This window comes from Rhinatrema bivittatum, chromosome 6 (genome assembly GCF_901001135.1).
Source record: "Rhinatrema bivittatum chromosome 6, aRhiBiv1.1, whole genome shotgun sequence".
Classification (NCBI taxonomy): Eukaryota; Metazoa; Chordata; class Amphibia; order Gymnophiona; family Rhinatrematidae; genus Rhinatrema; species Rhinatrema bivittatum.
Window position 1 is genome coordinate 213,472,660 of NC_042620.1, and position 19,534 is coordinate 213,492,193.

At 43.3% G+C, this 19,534-nt stretch overlaps 1 protein-coding gene across 2 annotated transcripts in view; it reads left to right on the forward strand.

Annotated features, from left to right (window-relative positions):
- Positions 1-19,534, forward strand: part of LPAR4 (lysophosphatidic acid receptor 4) — a 51,226-nt gene that overhangs the window by 8,903 nt on the left and 22,789 nt on the right. The window contains exon 2 of one of the 2 annotated variants that reach the window (XM_029606530.1): positions 2,852-2,921. The exons of the other annotated variant lie outside the window; for it this stretch is intronic. The gene's annotated coding sequence lies outside the window, so the exon portion shown is untranslated. The remainder of the gene's footprint in view (positions 1-2,851; positions 2,922-19,534) is intronic. 2 annotated transcript variants of the gene reach the window in all.

The window sequence follows — 19,534 nt, forward strand, 5'->3', positions numbered from 1 at the left end:
AAAAAATCCCTACCCAAATGAAAAACCTTTAGACTGCACATCCCTAGTTGATTTAGTGCAGTGGTTGCCAAACTTGTCCTGCAATGAATATGCATGAGGGAGATTTACATGCACTGCCTCCAAAGCATACAAATTTTATCTCATACATATTCATTGTAGATATCCTGAAAACTTGACTGGCTGTGGGTCCCCCAGGACAGGTTTGGGAACCTCTGATTTAGTGTCCATATGCAGTTGGTTTGAGTATGAAATGGACTGCGATTATCACAGTCGTGCAGCATGTAACAATCCTATCCTCTACTGCTACGTGTAACAAGTCATGAACTATTAAAAACTGAGGATGCTTTTATTGTATGAGGCAAAGGAAGACTCCCTTCCCCCCTCCCACTCTCCTTTCTTTGCTGGGTTTTTCGGGATACTCAGTTGAGTTCATTGCAGTGAAGCCATCCTATCTTAGAAAGAGGAGAGTGAAGAATAAATTTTATCATAGTAAAAAGTAGAAACATGTTTGGGAAGAGACATGGTTTAATGGAACACAGTCAACATGCATTTACCCAAAGGAAGTCTTGCCTAACAAATCTGCTTCATTTTTTTGAAGGGGTTAATAAACAGGTGGATAAAGGTGAACCAGTAGATGTAGTATATTTGGATTTTCAGAAGGCGTTTGACAAAGTTCCTCATGAGAGGCTTCTAGGAAAAGTAAAAAGTTATGGGATAGGTGGCATGTCCTTTCGTGGATTGCAAACAGAGAGCGGGGGTCCGGGAGTGACCTCCTGCACTTGGACCGTCGGCTGCCAGTATTCAAAATGGCGCTGATAGCCTTTGCCCTTACTATGTTACAGGGGCTACCAGTGCGATTGGTCAGCCCCTGTCACCTGGTAGGAGCACAAGATGGCGCCGGCCATCCAGTGCTCCTACCATGTGACAGGGTCCGGCCAATAGCACGGATACCCTGTCACATGGTAAGGGCAAAGGGCCATCAGCGCCATTTTGATTAGTGGCAGCCGACGGCCCGGGAGCGGGAGATCACTCCAGGGACTCCCACTGGACCACCAGGTACCTGTAAAAAGTTTTTTGGGGGGTCGAGAGGGTGGGGGAACCTAAGGGATTAGTTTTTAAGGATCAGGGTGGGTTTAGGGGTTATTTTTGTGTGCCGTTTTTCCCGCCCTCCCCCAAAACACAAGAGAACCCCCACGATCAATATCGTGGGGTTTTCCTATCGTTTTGGGGGAGCCCTCGATTTCTGACGATTTTGAAAATATCATCCGATATTTTCAATCGTCCGAAGCCCGATTCACATCCCTATTAGGAATTATTAGGAAGGGAATGGTTAATAAAACGGAAAATGTCAAAATGCCTCTGTATCGCTCCATGGTGAGACCGCACCTTGAATACTGTCTACAATTATGGTCGCCGCATCTCAAAAAAGATGGACAAGGTGAAGGGCAACCAAAATGATAAAGGGGATGGAACAGCTCCCATATGAGGAAAGGCTGAAGAGGTTAGGGCTGTTCAGCTTGAAGAAGAGACGGCTGAGGGAGGATATGATAGAGGTCTTTAAGATTATGAGAGGTCTTGAACAAGTAGATGTGAATCGGTTATTTACACTTTCGAATAGAAGGACTAGGGGGCATTCCATGAAGTTAGCAAGTAGCACATTTAAGACTAATCAGAGAAAATTCTTTTTCACTCAACGTACAATAAAGCTCTGGAATTTGTTTACCGAGGATGTGGTTAGTGCAGTTAGTGTAGCTGGGTTCAAAAAAGGTTTGGATAAGTTCTTAGATGAGAAGTCCATTAACTGCTATTAATCAAGTTTACTTAGGGAATAGCCACTGCTATTAATTGTATCAGTAGCATGGGATCTTCTTAGTGTTTGGGTAATTGCCAGGTTCTTGTGGCCTGGTTTGGCCTCTGTTGGAAACAGGATGCTGGGCTTGATGGACCCTTGGTCTGACCCAGCATGGCAATTTCTTATGTTCTGATGTTCTTATGTTCTCCTTAATATACGATGCTGCTGATAAGCCCATGAGGGCAAAGCATGGTACACGAAGGAAAAGAGGCATTTAATTTTCATTTTTTGAATTTTTTTATGCATGTCAGCCTTCCTTAAGTTCTGTTTGGTATTCTCTTTTACAGGCTCCATGCTCTTTCTCTGTCTAGTTTCAGAGGTTGATATCAGGAAAGTGAGTGCATATTTCGAAAGGGTAATAAGACTGGTAAGACATTAAGGACCAGAACTATTAAGCATTTCTTCATGGACATAAAATGGGAAAATCCTGTTAGTACATCTGAGCTGGTGCCATACAAAATTCTCATTTAAAGGGGGTTCAGTTGCTTTCATCAAGGTGAGGTTAGCAAACACTTTTTGGCCTGAAATGTTTATAAATTCTGAATTTAGTTTAATTAATCAAATGAGGACTATCGTAGATCATTAAAAGTAAAATATCATTAGTTCTAGCATCAATCCTATTTTTCAGTATTTAAAAAAGAAACGTCTACAATGTGAGTCTGTATAATTCTTACATTTAGGCAGTGTACACCTGTTTAATTTCTGTTCGATAAACATTAAAGGATAATGCGTCTTCTTGCGGTGGTGTTCAACTCATTCTTCCAGGCGCACGTCTGACCAACTTACTGATTTTCAGTATTATGCTGCAGTTCATCATATGGATTCCTATCAAGCAAAAGCAAAATTATGTATATTATAAATGGGTTGGAGTTAGACCTATGTCATATTAAGATGCATTGTAGCCTAATCTTACTCCATCAATGTGAATGTCTGTGGTGAAGGATAGTCCACAATGTTGAAATTGTGCTTTCAAAAATTCCCTCTCTTCTTCTCAAACAGCAGTCAGACAGACAAGATCTGGCCTGAGATAAGATGAGGAAATCATGTCTGAAGAATATCCTTTAAATATGTAAGTTTGCAAAAGATGTGTTTTGGACACTTCTGTATCCACAGGAGTAAAAAGGAGCACACAGTCCAGTTTCTTCATTACTTCTGTTATAATAAACTTGTTTTATAACTATAAGACCTTTGGAATAGCAGAAGAAGCATACTGGATCTATGCTTTATGTTATTCAACATTGTTAATGACTTTCTTTTCACATCGTCAGTATAGGAGGGTTGCATAATTGTTTTCAGTTCGCATGTTGTGTTTATGAAGTTGTCCAGAAGCAAAACAGTTTTCTTTTTGTTTCAATAATATTGTGTTCAAGAATAAAGGTAACTTCTTGCTAATTCTGCTTCTAATACAGTGGCTATTAAAAACAGAAATGCAATATGCTTTGTGTTAAATCTGGTGTTCTCACTTGTGAAATGTAGGTATCCAGACCCTTTCCCCCCTCTTAAATTCCCTGTGTAGCTTTTGGAGTTGATAAGCTCCAATATCATCTTTCAAAATAATTTTAATGGGGAAAGCTGGCTCTGGAGAGAACAGAGAAATGCATTACATCATCTTCCTGAATAATTAGTCATACAGCAGAGTTTGGAAATGGAGAGTAAGGCCAGGGACGTAGATTAAAAACTTTGAAAAATTACTTTGTCAACTTTGGCTGATTCAAGGGATGGTGGTGGGGAAACAGGAGGTCTCAATGGACCTTCAAAGTTTTTCACGCTACTTGTGGTGGGGAGTGTATGCGGGTTGCTCAGGCCCTTTAAGGATACATCCTAGGAGCATTGGAACATGCATTAACATTCTCATGCTCCCAGGAAAAGTTAAGTTACTTAGAACTCTTGAGGAGTAAGGCAAGTTCAATCAAATGACATGGCTTGTGAATTTTGAGGCAAACCACTTTATTTGGTTTGTGTAGGATCAACTAGTAACAAGCTAATTAATTTGCAGGCATTTGCATGGAAATCAGATCTTTTAAATACTTGCATTGTGCCAGGCTTTTTGTGGGCAAGCTAATGTTGTATACATTATATCTGTGTTAAGGCATTTACTGCAAAGTAAAGTCTAAAACAGCTTAGAAAAGGATCCTCTAAATTTGTACTTGAGGCACTGGAGGGTGAAGTGACTTATCCAAGATCCTAAAAAGCACCAACACGATTTCAGCCCTGGTTTTTATATTTCTCACTCTGTTCTTCTAACTGATAGGCTACTCCTCCACTCTACAACACAAACAGTTCTAAGACAGCTTGGGGAATCATTTAATCTTTCTATAACAGAGTCAATTTCAGTAGTAATCTCTGGGTTATACATGTGCAACTGAAAACTCAACAGGCGGATGCAGAAAGGTGCATTCAGTCGAACGCACCTTTATGTCTGCACTTCAGCACGCATTTTCTGCGTGCAAAATTTACTCCCATTGTAGTAAGCAGTTTTTTTGCACAGAAAATGTGCACTACTAATCGGGAATAATACTTAGCTCCCTTGCATAGAAATCCCATGCAAATTAAGGCATTAAGCATTACTCCTTGATGCAGAGCAGTGCATTATGCTGGCTGTCATTTTCTTAGCGCTGGAAACTTAACTCCAGGGCAAAGCTGGAGTTAAGTTTCCAGCTCTAATGCGCTGGCACTTAAAAACACTTAAAACCCTTCAACCCCAGTACACTCCCAGTACAGATTTTAATGGGACTCTGGAAGATGAGCAAGATTCACATTAGAACGACTGCAGGGATTAAATGCATGAATTTCTGCTGTTTAACAGCTATTAGAAACCCCACTGGTGAGATTGTGTAGGGCTCCATTGGAAGCTCTTTTAGATAGGAACTCCCGTCATGTACCTGTAGGAGGTTTATGGTGCCTGGAAAGCAACTTAAAAAATAATAAAGCCAGTGGTAAACTTATTTGCATTTTTCCTGTAACCAACCTGAGCACATAGTTTGTGGGTACTGATATGGCAATGCACTCAAAAGCCAAATTGAAGAGGAAAAATTAGAGCCTCCCTCTCACTTATAAATGCCACCCAAACCTCCATCTTCCAAGCGCCTGACCTTTCATAAGCCTGCGGCTCTTGCTCTTATGCTCAACACTAGCTGACACTTACCTGGATAAGTGCCAATCTAGTCAGCTATCTGGCAGCAGCAAGCTGCTGTCACTTAGTTGATAAGTCAGTACTTATCCAGGTATCTGATATTGTGATCCAGTCTGTTATTCAGCATCCCAACCACCAGAGGTCCCCATGAAGGTGCTCCTATTCTCACTCCACTCATAGTCTCCATGATCCCATGACTCATCAGGGCTCAGCCTATTTAACCCTGCCTCTGGCTATGTTCAGTGCCTTGTCATTGAGTCTCCTTAGCTCTCTGCTTGGCCCTGTCCTGCCTTGGACTACTCTTTAGCCTCCGAGCCTTCCAGCTTTGTTTTGCTTTGCTTGTGGCCTCCTCGGGCCTTCTGCTTTGTATTGCCCTGTGGCCTTCTCAGGCCTTCTGCCCTAAACTTGCTCTGTGGCCTTTCTGGTCTTCTGCACTAGCCCTGCCTTGTGGTTTTCTTAGATCTGCTTTCTAGCCTGTTGCCTTTGGGCTTTTGTGTTCCTTGTTCTGTTCTATTTAGTCTTGATCTTGTCTTAGCCTGTCCTGTTCTGTCTGTTCCCATCTGTTCGCGAGTTCCACTCTTACCCGCACTCTGTTCCAGAGTTCCAGTCTTACCCGCATTCTCTTCCAGTTTTTCATCCTTGCCCACACCCTGTTCCAGTGTTTCAGTCTGTTAGAGAGTTTTGGTCTTACCACACCCTGTTCCAGCGTTCCACACTTACCTGCACCTTATTCCAAACTACAGTTCCACACATGCCTCTGACTCCAGCCTTACTTTGCCTCAGTCTCCAGTCCTGTTCCAGCTGCACTTCTACTTCAGTCACAGTCTAAGTCCTGCCAGTCGCTAGAACCCAAGGGCCCAACCTGTGGGGGAGATGGCTGGTATGGGCCAAAGATCCACAGCCCTGTCTGCGTCTGTCCTGAAGTCCTGGACTGCCCTGTGGGGGTTCACTAGCTCTAGCCAGGGCCATAGCCACAGCATCTGGTGTGGGTCATAACTAATTAGCCAGATAAATACTTATCCGGTATCTGGCATGGGTCATCGCTAGTTAGCCAGATACTTATACGGCTAGCTAGCAATGACCCGTGCCGGATACCTAGATTATTATTGACTTATTTGGCTAAGTGACAGCGGCTTGGCATTGCCAGATTGCTGGATAGATCAGTACTGATCCGGGTGAGTGGCAGCTCACACGAGCAAGAGCTGTGGAAGTGCCTGGTCAGGAGAATAAGAGAAAGAAACAGGAATAGCAGAATGCCTCCCCCTACTTTCCTAGGTTAAAATGTGCATTCAGCCAATGCACATTTTATAGTTTATGCTCACTTTTAACTCCTAAAACTATAAAATGTGCATTTCCCTCTAAGATTTAGACTCTCTCCTCTCCCCAATATTTCTACTCTCCCTCCCAACCATGATGTGTCTCTTCTTCCCATCTTCTGTTGCTTCTATATGAATGCTTGCCTTCTCCTCCCTTCCAGGGTCTCCTCGGCTCCTTTCTCCCACCATGTGCCCCCTTTCCTCTCCCTCTTTCCGACCATGTCTGCTGCTCTCCTGCCTCCAGCCCACCAATTTCTGCCTTCTGCTCCCACTCATCCCCAAGTGTGTCTTTAATTATCTCTTTATTTGCACCAGCCACATGCTTTCTGTCCCTCTCCCTCCCACCTCCCTCATCCTGGCACTGCTGCTAGCGGCAATCCTTCCCACAGCTGTAGACAATGTGACTCTTAATTTGCCCCCCCCCCCCTGGCAAAAACAAGGACATGAGGGAATATGGCGACACCATTATGTTGCAGGCCTCTGTGTAATGGTGGAGGACGGGGCAGGAAGGGGTGGCAAGAAGTGGGCACAATAGAGAGAGAGAGAGAGAGAGACAAAGCAGCCTGTGGAGGTGAGGAAGGAGCAGAAAGAACAAAAGAGAACAGAGAGAGAAAGTGCAGCACGGGGAGACAGTCAGAGAAAGCAGTGACATAATGCTGGAGAAAAGCAGTCGAGGGATAAGCTGCAAAGAGGTAGAGCAGTAGTGAGTGAAGGGAAGACTTGTAATCAGTGGTGGGTGAAGGGAAGATTTGTAATCAGTGGTGGTGAACAGTTATGGAAGAAGAGGCAGATTCTCTGATAGAAGGTGAATTCTGCAGTAGTTGTAGTGGCATCGAGGCAAACCGGGATCCTTAATTATCTTCTGTGAATTATTTGTCATGCATGCAAACCAAACATTTTTAAATACTGTAGATTATATATGGAAAGGAAGGCGAGAAAGCACCGAAATGCAACTACTTTCACTGGAAAGGGAACTATGGTAGCCCAGACTTAGATCTAGTCTAAGTAATGTCAGATCACCCTCCTTCCAGAAATTAAGGAGCTGGATCCAAAATATATCTAAAAACCTGCAACGCAAGTATGAACAGGAAATTCCTCAGAATTCTCCCAGGATACCTAGAAAAAAAAATACTGCATAGCAATACCAGTCACTTTAATGGGAGTACAAACTAGACATCCATTTACTGTAGTCTTAAATCTCTAATGAGATTTCTGTTTTCTACTGTAAATTGCAAAAAATTATTATGGGGCACTTTATGGTGAAGGACCTGACTTTGAAAATATTGCAATTTGATAGCCCTTTGTAAGTTATTATTGAGCAGCTAGGTCAATCACAGCTGAAGCTTCTGTCATCGCATGTCTGCTTCCTCCTTTCTCTGAGGCAGATTGATGCACATTAATGAGTGGCTTTAATGCACTTTCGTTACCGCAGTATTCACTAAACTGTACTGAGTACCCCCGCCAGTGGAGCTTTAGGTCAGCTGATGCCATTATGAATTTCAGCAATGGTGAGGCAGGAGCCACTAGGTATCATTCCTGCCTGGGTGGGCCCTGAAGCTGCCACAGAACAAGGAAAAAAAACAAAACTGAAGAGAGATCCTGTCAAAAATATATTTTTCCGGTGTTAGATTCTGTTTTTCATGTTATGATTGTTACGATCTGGCCCGTGGCTGGCGCCACGAGCCGCCCCTCACCTCGCTTCTCCTGCGGCAGGGAAGCCGCCAATGCCCTCGCTGCTCCGCGGCCCGGACCACCGCCATTGCTACCTCCCGGCAGGCCAGGAGGCCTGGTGCTGCACTGGGGCTCACCTATGCAGCAGGAGGCTGCCAGTGACGCCCGTCGCTCTGAAGCCTGGAGGCCGCAGCCCCCGGAATTTCCTGCGGCATGGAGCCGCCATCAGCTACCTCTTCAGCAGCTTGGAAGCTGCCTCCCGGTGTCAGGGCCTTCCTGCAGCCCAGCTCAGCTCCTGCTCCACAGCGGCAGCATGGCCGCTGTCCAGGGTCCTGCCCAGCTCCCTCCTAGTGGCAGGCCCGCGTCTCCTCCCCAGATTTAAAGGGCCAGTAGGGGGCGGTTCCACTGGCTCCACCTGGACTCCTCCCTGGGCGTCTTCCTTCTTCCAGCCCTATAATAGGGCTTCTCACTCATTCAGTCCTTGCTTCAGCAAGGGGCGTAGTCCTCCCAAGGACTCCTCATCTCCAGCTCCTGCCTGGCATCTCTGATCTTCATCCATGGATCTTCTTGTATGCTCCGTTCCAGCCCTGATGTCTGATGTCTCATCCTGATCCTGATGCTCCAGGTCCTGAACAACCCGTGCCTCCGGAGATTCCTTGCTTTTAATCAGAGTTCAAAGTTCCAGATTTTATTTGCTCCTGAATCCAGTCCTGACTCCGGAGGTTCGAAGGGGTTGCTTCACTCCTGTGCTTTGAGACCTCCTGAGCCTGTCCCTCTCCCCATGTGGTCCGCAACCAGCCCATCGGGTTGTGTAGGGCATATTGGGGACAGCATGGTCCACGATCAGCCTCCGGGCTGTGTAGGGTGCCTGAGGGCCTTGCCTGCCCCCCTCTGTGTCTTTGTCCAAGTCTTCACGCCTGCTCCAAATCTTCAGGGATTTTCCTTGCCTGTGCTAGCCTCCCAGACTTGGACTGGTTTCACCGCAAGGGCACACACTCTCCTCATCCCGTGCTGGAGAGCTCCCAGTAGCGCTCCGTCCCATCGCAGCAATGATATTTTTATTCATTTTTTATATAGTTTTGTTAAAAATTGTTTTTTTTTATTCTTACAGCTATTAGGAAGGAATCTTACTATCAATATATTTGTTAGTGACAGCTGTTCCTATTTTTTTGTATTTATTTCCTATTTATTAGCATTTAAATCATTCTGCAATAAATTAATGCAAGTATAGCCCCTTTATAGGAATAGTAACTCCCTTCAGAGCACACAACTAATGTATATCTTCTGGCGGACGCGCCAGCAAGCATATTACATCCCACACTGACTCTTAATCTCTAGGGGGAATGTTTTTTATGGGGGACGCTCTCGCTTATGGTCCAGACAATGAAAAAAGGTTGCCAGCGTGTGTTTAGGGAGGAGGAATAGCCTAGTGGTTAGAGCAGTGGGCTACAAACCAAGAGACCAGCATTCAAGTCCTGCTGACACTCCTTGTGACCTTGGGCAAGTCACTTTACCCTCCATTGCCTCAGGTACAAAACTTAGATTGTAAGCCCTCTGGGGATAGAGAAATACATACAATACCTGAATGTAAACTGATGTGATATCTCAGATTGAATGTCAGAATATAAAAAAAAAAATAAGAAGAAAAAGTTGTCATACTGGATGAGACCAAGGGTCCAGCATCCTGTTTCCAACAGTGGCCAATTCAGGTTACAAGTACCTGGCACCTACCCAAAACATTAAGTAGATCTAATGCCAGTAATAGCAGTGGCTATTCCCTAAGTCAACTTGATTAATAGCAGTTAATGGTCTTCTCCTCCAAGAATTTATCCAAATCTTTTTTTAAACCCAGCTACACTAACTGCCCTAATCACATCCTCTAGCAACAAATTCCAGAGCTTAATTGTGCATTGAGTGAAAAAGAATTTTCTCCAAATAGTTTTAAATGTGCTACTTGCTAACTTCATGGAGTGCCCCCTAGTCCTTCTATTATCTGAAAAAGTAAATAATCGATTTACATTTACCCATTCTAGACCTCTCAAGATTTTATAGACCTCTATCATATCCCCCTCAACCCTCTCTTCTCCAAGCTGAATAGACCTAACCTCTTTAGCCTTTCCTCATAGAGGAGCCATTCCATCCCTTTTATCATTTTGCTCACCCTTCTCTGTATCTTCTCTACTGCAACTATATCTTTTTTAAGATGTGGCGACCAGAATTGTACAGAGTACTCAAGGCGCAGTCTCACCATGGAGCAATACAGAGGCATTAAGACATTTTCTGTTTTATTCACCATTCCCTTCCTAATAATTCCTTACATTCTGTTTGCTTTTTTGACTGCCACAGCACACAATGTATTATCTACTATGACACCTAGATCTTTTTCCTGGGCGGTGGCTCCTATTATGGAACCTAATGTTGTGTAACTACAACATGGATTATTTTTCCCTATATGCATCACCTTGCATTTGTCTACATTAAATTTTATCTGTCATTTGGATGCCCAATGTTCCAGTCTCACAAGATCCTCTTGCAATTTATCACAATCCGCTTCTGATTATACTACTCTGAATAATTTTGTATAATCTGCAAATTTGATTACCTTATTCATCATATCTCTTTCCAGATTTGTTATGCTCAGGCTTGTGAACCCTTGGGCCGACGGGAGGATGGAATACCTTAGGAGGAAGGTCTGTAGGTTCTCCCATCGGGTGGCGAGGCAGGAACAGAAGACGTGACCAGCTGACCCTCGGCACTGGAGACAGAGGTGACTGTGGAGGCAGACGAAGAGTTGTGACATCGAAGAAAGGAAGTGTGTCTTCGCCACTGGAAGTCCGCGGTCCCCCCAGGAGGAGCCTGTAGGGACCCGGACCGCTGGGACATAGATGGACCTTTGAGAGGTCAAGAAGTTCAGTGCAAGGGCCGACTGGAGCTTCACCCCTGGAAGCCCGCGGTCCCCCCGGGAGGAGCCCGTAGGGACCCGGGCCGCTGGGACTTAGGCGGGCCCTTGGAGATGATGGTCAAGAAGAGGTCCGAGGTCAAGTGCCAGAGGGTTGTCGCTTACCAGTCCGAGGTCACACACCGAGGGATCACCACTTGCCAGTCCGAAGTCACACACCAGAGAATCACCGCTTGCCAGTCTGAAGTCAATACCAGGAATCACCGCTAGCCGATCCAAAGTCAGGAACCAGGAACACCAAGACGAAACAGGAACAAGGATCCAAAGCACAATGAACTCGCCAGAGCAAGCAGACTTAAAAAGCGCTACAAGAGACGTTGCCAAGTCAAGGAATGAGCACAGGAGCCGCCCTTTATACTTCCCTTGCTCTGACTGATAGGGAACAGCTGAAGCTAGTTAAAGGGATCAGGTCCATTTAAATCTGTCAAGGAGGCGTGGCCTCGCACCTAGAGATGGCGGTGGCCATCTTGGATTTCCTCCATGGAGGAAAATGCTGCTGGACGCCGCGAGGGGGGAGCAGGGATGGAGCGACGGGCCTTGAGTCAGGACCTTCCCCCAGGACTCCCGCGGCGGTTCGCCGTCGCAGGCAAGGTAGGGGACCGCGGTTGTGGCCTACCATGGCCGCGGAACACAACAAGATCATTTATATATATATTGAAAAGCACCGGTCCATGTACAGATCCGTGAGGCACTCCACTGTTTGTGTTTACCCTTTTCCACTGAGAAAATTGACCATTTAATCCTACTCTCTGTTTCCTGTCTTTTAACAGTTTGTAATCCACAAAAGGACATCACCTCCTATCCCATGATGTTTTAGATTTCTTAGAAGCCTCTCATGAAGGACTTTGTCAAATGCCTTCTGAAAATCCAAATACACTACATCTACTGGTTTACCTTTATCCACAGGCTTGTTAAGCCCTTCAAAAAAATGAAGCAGATTTGTGAGGCAAGACTTCCCTCGGGTAAATCCATGCTGGCTGTGTTCCATTAAACCATGTCTTTCTCTATGCTCTGTGATTTTGATCTTTTAGATTGGATTCCATATTTTTCCCGCACTGAAATCAGGCTCACTGGTTAATAGTTTCCCGGATCATCCCTGGACCCTTTTTAAATATTGGGGTTATTACATTGGCCACCCTCCAGTCTGCATGCACAAAGGATGACTTCAATGATAGGTCACACATTTTAAATAATAGATCTGAAATTTCATTTTGGAGTTCTATCGGAATATTGGGGTGCATGCCACCTGGTCCAGGTGATTTGCTACTCTTTAGTTTGTCAATCTGGCCTACTACATCTTCCAGGTTCACAGTGATTTGATTCAGTTCATCTGACTCATCACCCTTGAAACCCATCTCCGGAACTGGTATCTCACCAACATCCTCATTTCTAAACACAGGAGCAAAGAATTCATTTAGTCTTTCTGCAATGGTTTTATCTTCCCTAAGAACCCCTTTAGCTCTTCGTCATCTAATGATCCAACCAACCAATAAACTGAAGAGTAGTAAATCACCTGGACCAGATGGTATACACCCCAGAGTTCTGAAGGAACTAAAAATGAAATTTCAGACCTATTAGTAAAAATTTGTAACCTATCATTAAAATCATCCATTGTACCTGAAGACTGGAGGATAGCAAATGTAACCCCAATATTTAAAAAGGGCTCCAGGGGCGATCCGGGAAACTACAGACTGGTTAGCCTGACTTCAGTGCCAGGAAAAAAAGTGGAAAGTGTTCTAAACATCAAAATCACAGAACATATAGAAAGACATGGTTTATTGGAACAAAGTCAGCATGGCTTTACCCAAGGCAAGTCTTGCCTCACAAATCTGCTTCACTTTTTTGAAGGAGTTAATAAACATGTGGATAAAGGTGAACCGGTAGATGTAGTATATTTGGATTTTCAGAAGGCGTTTGACAAAGTTCCTCATGGGAGGCTTCTAGGAAAAGTAAAATGTCATGGGATAGGTGGCAATGTCCTTTTGTGGATTGCAAACTGGCTAAAAGACAGGAAACAGAGAGTAGGATTAAATGGACAATTTTCTCAATGGAAGGGAGTGGACAGTGGAGTGCCTCATGGATCTGTATTGGGACCCTTACTTTTCAATATATTTATAAATGATCTGGAAAGAAATATGACAAGTGAGGTAATCAAATTTGCAGATGACACAAAATTGTTCAGAGTAGTTAAATCACAAGCAGATTGTGATAAATTGCAGGAAGACCTTGTGAGACTGGAAAACTGGGCATCCAAATGGCAGATGAAATTTAATGTGGATAAGTGCAAGGTGATGCATATAGGGAAAAATAACCCATGCTATAATTACACAATGTTGGGTTCCATATTAGGTGCTACAACCCAAGAAAGAGATCTAGGCGTCATAGTGGATAACACATTGAAATTGTCGATTCAGTGTGCTGCGGCAGTCAAAAAAGCAAACAGAATATTGGGAATTATTAGAAAGGGAATGGTGAATAAAACGGAAAATATCATAATGCCTCTGTATCAGTCCATGGTGAGACCGCACCTTGAATACTGTGTACAATTCTGGTCGCTGCATCTCAAAAAAGATATAATTGCGATTGAGAAGGTACAGAGAAGGGCTATCAAAATGATAAGGGGAATGGAACAGCTCCCCTATGAGGAAAGACTAAAGAGGTTAGGACTTTTCAGCTTGGAGAAGAGACGACTGAGGGGGGATATGATAGAGATGTTTAAAATCATGAGAGGTCTAGAACGGGTAGATGTGAATCGGTTATTTACTCTTTCGGATAGTAGAAAGACTAGGGGGCACTCCATGAAGTTAGCATGGGGCACATTTAAAACTAATCAGAGAAAGTTCTTTTTTACTCAACGCACAACTAAACTCTGGAATTTGTTGCCAGAGGATGTGGTTAGTGCAGTTAGTATAGCTGTGTTTAAAAAAGGATTGGATAAGGTCTTGGAGGAGAAGTCCATTACCTGCTATTAAGATCACTTAGAGAATAGCCACTGCCATTAGCAATGGTAACATGGAATAGACTTAGTTTTTGGGTACTTGCCAGGTTCTTATGGCCTGGATTGGCCACTGTTGGAAACAGGATGCTGGGCTTGATGGACCCTTGGTCTGACCCAGTATGGCATTTTCTTATGTTCTTATGGAGAGCAGGTCCTTACTACAGGATCACTTCCTGCTACACCAGGGTGATGTTCTCCTATTGTTGCGTTCATGCCTATTCTCACCCTCGCTCCACCCTCTCTACCTTTGTGGTGACTCCCTTCGGCTCTGATGGACAGATGCTGCCACAGCTTCTCCCTGTGCCTCTTTGCCCCAGAATCCCTGGGCTGGCTTGACGCTGCAGATCCGCCATGTTCCTGATGACGTAGGGGTGCGCGTGCACGCTCCAGACTTTGTGCTGGCAGGGGCGCAAACCTCGGGGACGTCCCCTTGTAGTGACGTCATCCGTTTCCAATTTAAAAGGGTCTTTGTTTGCTACTACAAACTGAATTAGCAAGGAACTCCAATGGGACTTGCTTCGGCGGTCCATACTACTTGCAACTACGATCCGAGTGAGCAAGGGGAAACCTTTCTCCGCTGCTCGGCCTCTACAAACTTACCTAGGGGTAACCGCTCCTTGGGGGCCCCACTCTCTCTCTCTCTTCTTGATTTCAGATTGCTAAGATGGGATCTGGTACTCGCTCCTCAAGGGCCTATGTCCCTGAATACTCAGACTCCTCACTGCCTGGAAGCGATCGCAGACGTGAACACTGTGAGTTCTATTGCAGATAGGAATCGGTACTCGCTTCACAAGGGCCTATGTTCCTTATCTCTGAAGACTCCCTTCTGTCTCTCGCAGGTTTTTCCTGCTTCGGATATATTTATAAAGTTTTTATTACGAATTTTTGCCTCTTTGGCCAATGTCATTTTAAATTCTTTCTTAGCCTGTCTTATCGATGTTTTATAATTAACTTGACAATGCTTATGCTTTTTCCTATTTTCTTCAGATGGATTCTTCTTCCAATTTTTGAGGGATTTTTTTTGGCCAAAATAGCCTCTTTCACCTCACCTTTTAACCATGCCAGTAATCATTTTGCCTTCCTTCCACCTTTCTTAATGCATGGAATACATCTGGACTGTGCTTCTAAGATGGTATTTTTAAACAAGGTCCATGCCTGTTGTACACTTTTAACCTTTACACCTGCACCTTTCAGTTTTTTTCTAATTATTTTCCTCATTTCCTTTTTGAAATTTAGTGTTAGATCTGTAGATTTACATATTGTCCTCCTTCCAGTCATTAGGGGGGATCAAATTTGATCATGTTATGATCATTCTTGCCAAGTGGCCCCACCACCATCATTACCTCTCTCAGCAAATCCTGAGTTCCACTAAGAATTAGATCTAAAATAGCTCCCTCGCTATTCGGTTCCTGAACCAATTACTCCATGAAGCAGCCATTTATTAAGTCCAGGAACTTTACATCTCTAGCATGTCCTAATGTTACATTTACCCAGGCAATATTGAGGTAATTGAAATCTCCCATTATTACTGCACTGCCAAATTTGTTAGCTTCCCTGATTTCTCTTAGCATTTTATCGTCCATCTCATCATTTTAGCCAGGTGGATGGTAGTCTCACTATAGTCTTATCCAACACACATGGGATTTCTACCCATATAGATTCTACTGTGCATTTAGTCTCTTGTATGATCTTTATCCTGTTGGACTCTTTGCCCTCCCAGACATAAAGTGCCACACCCCCACCAAGTTGATCCTCTCTATCATTGCGATAAAATTTGTACCCTGATATAGCACTGTCCCATTGGTTATCCTCCTTTCACCAGGTCTCTGAGATGCCAATTATGTCTATTTCATCATTCACTGCTATGTACTCTAACTCTCCCATCTTACTTCTTAGAGTTCTGGCATTTTTTTGTTTGTATTAACTACCTGTTTTTCAGTTGATAGGGATAATATGGAATCCTTTATCTCAGATGATTCTTTACTTGTAGGCACATGGACTACTTTTGCTTTTATTGGAACCTCTAACTCTCCTGTTTCATTAGTATCCTTTGAAGATACCTCTCTCCGAACCATGCATTGCTGAGTGACTGTTGGTTTTCTCCTTGTTCTAGTTTAAAAGCTGCTCTATCTCCTTTTTAAAAGTTTGTGCCAGCAGCCTGATTCCACTCTGGTTAAGGTGGCGCCCATCCTTGTGGAAAAGTTTCCTCCTTCCCCAAACGTTTGTCCAGTTCCTTATAAAATTGAATCCCTCTTTCCTGCACCATTGTCTCATCCACACATTGAGGCTCTGAAGCTCTGCCTGCCTCTGGGGACCTGCACGTGAGGTCTGTTACCTTTGCACCAGGCAGGCAAGTTACTAGGCGGTCCTTATGTCCACCAGCCACTCAGCTACCTAGATTTCTAATAATTGAATTACCAATTTTGTCGGCTGACCTAACCCTTCCATCCTGGGCAGTAGCCCTGGGAGACCCGTCCTCGGTGCAAGAGGACAATGCATCGCCCGGAGAGAAGGTCTTTGCTACAGAATCACTTCCTGCTACACCAGGGTGATGCTCTCCAACTGGGAGATCTTTCTGATCCAAGGCAGCACCTCTGGGTAGAGCCCATGATGACTAACTGTGCACATGCTCCCAGTGGCTGTGTGGGAATCCTAGTGGAGGTATCACAAGATTTACTGCAAAAGTCCTACCTTTAGACATCTTCTTCTCCTTGTATACCCAGCCTGTCCTGGTCTCTTAGGAGGAAATCCAGATGGGATCTCCTGATTTTTGTTTTTCCTTCCTTTAATTTAGCTGTTCCTTTCATCTTTAATTATTCTTTTTTCCTGGGGACTTTTCTTGGGAAAAAGTCAGTGGAATCTCTCACTCTCTCTGCTTTGAAATCCCAGTGACAAAGGGGGAATCCAAAAACTTCCCCACTCTACTAAAGTTCAAAACATACTTTAAAGCTTAAACTGGCTATCTCTTCTGTCCTCACTGTCTCTCGCAGCAGGATCCATCACTGGTGCTTGCCTACCTAGGGTTTAGAATAGGCTCATAGGTCTTTGGTCCCCCGGTGAGAATCCTATTGCCCTAAAGGATATCAGTCTTAACAATCTATCTCTCTGTAAATTATAAGAAGGACCCTCAGGCAGGAGGAGTGCACTGGGAGGTATCACTTCTAAAATAAACTCTCATGGGTGAAACTGGAAGACACCCCCCCCCCCCCCAACAGTATGGAAAAAAATACATCTTTACTCCTTGTCTATATCCTCAAACTGAGCCCTCCCTCCCCCCCACAGCCCCCCACTCCCACCTGAACATTAGCTTGGCTGGGCTAAATAGCATTGAGGCATCCAATCCAGAACCCCCAGGTGGAAGGGACTGAGAGGGATGGATGGCAGTGTGCTGCGGCAGTCAAAAAAGCAAACAGAATGTTGGGAATTATTAGAAAAGGAATGATGAATAAAACGGAAAATGTCATAATGCCTCTGTATCACTCCATGGTGAGACCACACCTTGAATACTGTGTACAATTCTGGTCGCCGCATCTCAAAAAAGATATAATTGCGATGGAGAAGGTACAGAGAAGGGCTACCAAAATGATAAGGGGAATGGAACAACTCCCCTATGAGGAAAGACTAAAGAGGTTAGGACTTTTCAGCTTGGAGAAGAGACGACTGAGGGGGGATATGATAGAGGTGTTTAAAATCATGAGAGGTCTAGAACGGGTAGATGTGAATCGATTATTTACTCTTTCGGATAGTAGAAGGACTAGGGGACACTCCATGAAGTTAGCATGGGGCACATTTAAAACTAATCGGAGAAAGTTCTTTTTTACTCAACGCACAATTAAACTCTGGAATTTGTTGCCAGAGAATGTGGTTCGTGCAGTTAGTATAGCTGTGTTTAAAAAAGGATTGGATAAGTTCTTGGAGGAGAAGTCCATTACCTGCTATTAAGTTCACTTAGAGAATAGCCACTGCCATTAGCAATGGTTACATGGAATAGACTTAGTTTTTGGGTACTTGCCAGGTTCTTATGGCCTGGATTGGCCACTGTTGGAAACAGGATGCTGGGCTTGATGGACCCTTGGTCTGACCCAGTATGGCATTTTCTTATGTTCTTATGTTCTTACTATGTGTGTTCTAAGGACAGGGACAATGACATCTAGTGGCCAGACCTGAAGAGTCTGCCATACTCTCCCCCCCCCCCCCCCCCCCCCCATAAAAAATAATGGTCTGAGGAAGAACATTTACAAACATTTGACACATGGATATAGAAAATATACATTAGTAAGCAGATGTAATAATAAATCTTGCCACTAGGAGGAACTCTTCTCTTGTGGAGGCTATGGCCTGCAAAACCTGGAGACTTGGGGATTTACTTACAAACCAAGACACAGATAGAAACAGTGATTTACACGTATAGCCAATTGGGCCCAAAATTATTTATTTTTTTATTTTATTTTTAAATTATCAATACATTCATTTTCAGAAATGCATTTACAGCAAGTGAAAAATTCAAAGACAAAGCAAAATCAGTATGCATATAGAAATTTTCAAAACATAAATTTTCAATGAATTTACTCCTTTCAAGTCCTCAAAAGGGGGGAGGAGGATCTCAACCTATAACACATTTAACATTTCTTAGAAAAACAAGGCTATGAATATATCAGACTTATTAATGAAATCACAAGAAGAAATGCATGTTGAAAATCATGGTATAATGTTAATAACTTTTGCATTTGTCTCAGACAGGGAGAATGTCCTAAAGTACTTTTTCAGGAATAGAGGAAAAACTTTTTATGGACAAAAGATCTGGATATATCCAGACCTGGTTAGGTCCACACAAATTAAGAGAGAGAGATTTTTAGCCTTCAGGAAAAATGTAATAGATAGTGGGGGACAATTTTTTCTAAAATTCTCTTGCAAATGTGCTGTGAAATTTAAAGGGCAAAATTATCAGTTCACTAATCCTGATCATCTTAAATCTTTGTTGGGAATTGAAGAGCAGGCAGTAGGAAAGTAAAAGGGGGGGGGGGGGGAACCTTACTTTTCTTATTTGTTTGTTTAGTCTTATTGCAAGTTTGTTAGCGCTCACTGGGTAACAGTGCTTTTCTTATTTTTCCTCTTGATATACAGAATATTATAAGCAATAGTATTTGAATATTTGTATATCTACTTTTTTCTTTTATTTTATTACAATATTCTGTATTAATTCTGAATGCAAGAAATTCTTGTATGTTGTATATTATTTGAAAATTGATAAATAAAGAATTAAAAAAAAAAAGAAAAACAAGGCTGACCTGTCTACTTCACAGAAAGGTAATATTGTTTATGTGTATGTAACTGCAATCTTTTTTATGGTACTCACACAATCATGCCTGACTTACTATTTCTGGTGATTTATTTGCCAGGAAATTCAGAACCCTGCTCTGGAGTAAAGAAAATATATGTATTCCCTTGATATTTCAAAATAAAAGGAAATTTTATCAAATAAAAGGCCCCAATTTCTAATACTCTCTGTTTCAATCTTAGAAATTCCTTTCTTTTAAGTTGCGTAGATTGCGATACATCAGGGAATATACTTAATTTATGTCCCAAGAACAACTCCTGTCGATGT